Source organism: Otolemur garnettii, unplaced genomic scaffold (assembly GCF_000181295.1).
Source record: "Otolemur garnettii isolate 467f Iridium unplaced genomic scaffold, OtoGar3 scaffold00001, whole genome shotgun sequence".
Taxonomy (NCBI): domain Eukaryota; kingdom Metazoa; phylum Chordata; class Mammalia; order Primates; family Galagidae; genus Otolemur; species Otolemur garnettii.
In genome coordinates, this window is record NW_003852396.1 from 46403272 (window position 1) to 46407780 (window position 4509).

Here is a 4509-nt window from a genome sequence, read left to right on the forward strand (position 1 = left end):
ATACCAAAATTATTCTGGTTATTCTGGATGCCATTTCAAATATCTTTCAGGCTGCTGAAAAACTAGGTGAAACTGAGAAACTTAGTATAATGATTGAAAAATGTGGAGGTTCAGACAAAATTGAAGCTCTACAAAACCATGAAAATGAGTCTGTGTACAAGGCTTCATTAAACTTGATTGAGAAGTATTTCTCTGTAGAGGAAGAGGGGGATCAAAATGTAGTACCAGAAACTACCTCTGAAGGCTATACATTCCAAGTTCAGGAAGGGACTCCTGGGACTTTTAACTTTTAGATTGTATAGCTGAGGCACAAAGTTGTCGTGTACTGCGTTTGGTATAAATTTGTCTTACTATTTCTCTACTACGAACTCTTTTTAAATGTGGTTTGTTAATGTAGCACTTTTTACAACAAAACTATACTTGAACAGTTCCAAACTGTACATACATACTGTATGGAGCCTATCCTCTGAAAGGGTTTTTTATTTCTATGTGGAATTTCATATCTTGCAGTGTCCTATAAATAAAGATTAAAGTCTAAAAAAAAAAAAAGAAAATGTCAACAAAATTGATAGAATTTTAGGCAATCTGACCACAAATAGAGGAGAGAATAAACAAATCCTCAAAATCAGAAATAAAGAAGTCATTATGAAAGATTCTACAGAATGAAAATGAAGCATTACACAGTGAGGTATCACCTAACTCCAGTGAGAATGGCTCTTATCAAAAAGTCCCAAAACTACAAATGCTGGCCTGGATGCAGACAGAGAGGAACACTTAAAAACTGTTGCCAGGACTGCAAACTATTGGAAAGTAGTGTGGAGATACCTCAAAGAACTAAAAGTAGACCTACCATTTGATCCAGCAATCCCACTACTAGATATTTACCTAAAGGAAAAGCAAAGACATTTTTGTCATGAAGACACTTGCATTTGAATGTTTATAGGAGCACAATTCACAATTGCAAAGATGTGGAAACCACCCAAATATTCATCAATACTGAGTATTAAAATAAAATATATTTATTTTCATAAAATGTGATATATGTAATGTATATCATGGAATACTCAGCCATTTAAAAAAAAATGGTGATCTAATATCTTTTGTAACAACCTGGATGGAACTAGAAACCATTCTTCTAAGTGAAGTATCACAAGAATGGAAAAACAGACACCATATGTACTCAGTACTAAATTAGAACTAATTGATCAACACTTAAGTGCACAAATGGAAGTAAAAATCAATGGAATCAAGTAAGTGGGAGGGGGAGAAGGGATTGGGAATTTTGGAATGTAACAGAATTGTTCTAAAACTGATTGTGGCAAGAAGGAGAAGAAGAGGATGAAGGGAAGGGAAGGGAAGGAGGAGGAAAGGGGGAGGGGAAAGGGAGGAGAAGAATGGAAGTGAAGAGGAAGAAGAAGGAGGAGGAAAAGAATTTGTTGGCTCCATTATAATTTTATGGGACCCCCTTTCTCATATGTGGTCTGTCATTGACCAAAACATTGTTATGTGGTGCACAACTGTGAATGATAGCAAATAGCACACAGAAAGATTCCTAATATTATAAGTTATTAGAGAAACTCCATTGAAACAACAATAAGACAACACTATACACTCCCTAGAACATTGAGATAAATATCTAACAGGCTGACCTATCGAGTTTTGGTGAGAATGTGAATAAATAGGACCCTAGTATATTGCTGTTAAGAACTTAAATAGTGAAGGAACTTTAGAAATCAGTTAAACATATCTTTCCATAGGACCTAGAAATGCCACCCTTAAGTAGATACACAAGAGAAGTGGAAATTTGTTTCTCCAAAAGACTTGAATGCAAAAGTTCATAAGAACATTATGCATAATGGCCTGTTATTCGAAAAAACACAAATATCAACTAACAAGCATATAAATAAACTAAACTGGATATGCACATACAGTGGAGTGCCACTCAAGAATAAATAAGAAACAAACTATTAATAAATACCTGCAACAAGATGAATGAACCTGAAAAATATTGTGATGAGAGGTATCAAATTCAAAAGGCTACTTATTATATGATTCCATTTGTATGAAATTTCTAGAAGAGCCAAAAATATAGAGAAAGAAATCAGATCAGCAGTTACCTAATACTTGGGATGAGAGTGGGATTGGTTGCAAATGGACAGGAGGGACATTTGGGATGTAATGGAATTGTTCTAGAACTAATTGTGGCAATCATTGCAGAACTATATGAACTTATAACAACTGTAAACTTACAATGGGTAAATTTTATATTATAGAAATTATACCTTTTAGTTTTCAAAAAAGATATAACTCACTGTTTAAAATAAAGATAACAATGTTGTATATGGTAAATTGTATAGATAAAAGTAAAATGCATGATAACACAAAGGATGGAATGAAGGCATATGGTATGTGGTCACATGATATATACTGTCATCCATTAGATACACAACAGTATATATAATATTATTTGAAGGTGGAATGTGATATGATAAAGATTAAGTCAAAGATGCTTACTTTAAACCATTCTTCAATCACTAAAACAAAAGAGTTATAACTAATACACCAATGATGAAGATAAAAGGAAATTATAAAAAGTAGTTCATCCTAAATAAAGCAGAAGACAAAGTAAATTCTTAAAAAAACAGCATAATGGAAAAAATAATAGATGGATAACAGATGATAGATTAAAAACTATTTGTTATATTTTTATATTAAATTATTATGTTATGCTAAAAATAAATGGCCTAAATAATCTAGTAAAAAGAGATTAAAAATTGGGCTTTTAGAAAATGACCCAATTATAGTCTACTATAAGAAACACAATTTAAATATAAAGACACGTGTTGGTTAAAAATGAAAAATTAGAAAAAGAAACTTCAAGCCAACACCAATCTTAAGAGAGGAGATACGTCAAAGAGAGTAGACTGCAGGGAAAGAAATAATACCAGAGATTTTTTAAAAGGGCACTTCATGATTAAAGAGTCAATTTACTAAGAAGACATACAATCAGTAATTTACATGCATCTAACAGACCTTCAAGATACTTGAAACAAAAATAATAATTATAGTTGAAGATTCCAACACTGCTCTACCAATAATTCGCGGAATGAGTAGTCAGAAAATCAGTGAGGCTATGGATTTGAACAACACTATCAACCAACTGGACCTAATTCACATTCTACCAAACAATAGCAGGATGCTCACACTTTTCAAATGGACATGGAATATTTACAAAGATAGACCATATTCAAAGTCATAAATCAAGTCTCAATACCACCATAAAAAACATTTTCATTTATTACAGTAGAAGTAAGTTAGAAATCATTAACAGAAAGATTTCTAGAAAATCTCCAAATAGCAACAAAACAGCATACTTCTTTTTTTTTTTTTTTTTTTGAGACAGAGCCTCAAGCTTTCCCCCTGGGTAGAGTGCCATGGCATTACAGCTCACAGCAACCTCCAACTCCTGGGCTCAAGCGAGTCTCTTGCCTCCGCCTCCCAAGTAGCTGGGACCACAGGCGCCCGCCACAACGCCCGGCTATTTTTTGGTTGCAGCCGTCATTGTTGTTTGGCGGGTCCAGGCTGGGGATCCAAACCCGCCACCTTAGGTGTACGTGGCTGGCGCCTTAGCCGCTTGAGCTATAGGCGCCGAGCCCAAAACAGCATACTTCTAAAATGACGCATGGATTAAAGAAGAAATTAAAAAGACAGAAGTGATTGGAAGTTCAAATACAACATATCAAAATTTGTGGGATATACCTAAAGCACTATTTGGGGGGATAATTATAAAACTAATTGCTCACATTAAAAAAAAAGAAGAAAAATTTCAAATCACATATTTCATCTCTCACTATAAGAAGCTAGTAGGAGAAAACAAAATTAAATCCAAAGTAACCACAAGAAAGATAAAATAAAGTTGTAACCAATGAAATAAATGAAAAACAATGGAGAAAAGTTAATAAAACCAAAATATTTTTTAAGATGTTTGATGAAATTGATAAACTTTTAGCCTAACTAATCCAAAACAAAAAAGAAAGGACTATATTACCAATGTTAGGCATTAGTGAAGGTATATTAATATAAATTCTACAGACACTAAAGGAGAATAAATATTATTGCAAACAACATAATATCCACAGATTAACAAATTAGATGAAATGAAAACAACTCAAAATAGAAATAGATCAACTAACAATTGCAGTTGGAGACACTTTTCTCAGTAATCAATACAATAAATAGACAGCAAATTAGTAACAATACAGAAGATCTGAAAAGCCAATTACCAATTAAATTGAAGTAATTGACATTTAAGGAAAACTCCACCCAACAATAACAGAATATGCATTCTTTTTTTTTTAAGTTTCAGATTAATATGTGGGCAAAGATGATTAGGTTACACTGATTGCATTTTTAGGTAAAGTCCACATTGCAGCTGTGACCCTTCCCCAGAAGGTGTGCCATAGAGCCTGACATTGTGCCTGTTGGTTGAGAGCAGAGTAATCCCCTTCC

The 4509-nt window shown here is 33.3% G+C and overlaps 1 pseudogene across 1 annotated transcript in view; it reads left to right on the plus strand.

Annotated features, from left to right (window-relative positions):
- Positions 1–549, plus strand: part of LOC100942432 — a 1882-nt pseudogene extending 1333 nt beyond the window's left edge. The window contains exon 2 of the transcript XR_002775384.1: positions 1–549. This exon is cut by the window's left edge and continues 40 nt beyond it. The product of XR_002775384.1 is annotated as an importin subunit alpha-1-like (transcript).
- The last annotated feature ends 3960 nt before the right edge of the window (positions 550–4509 follow it).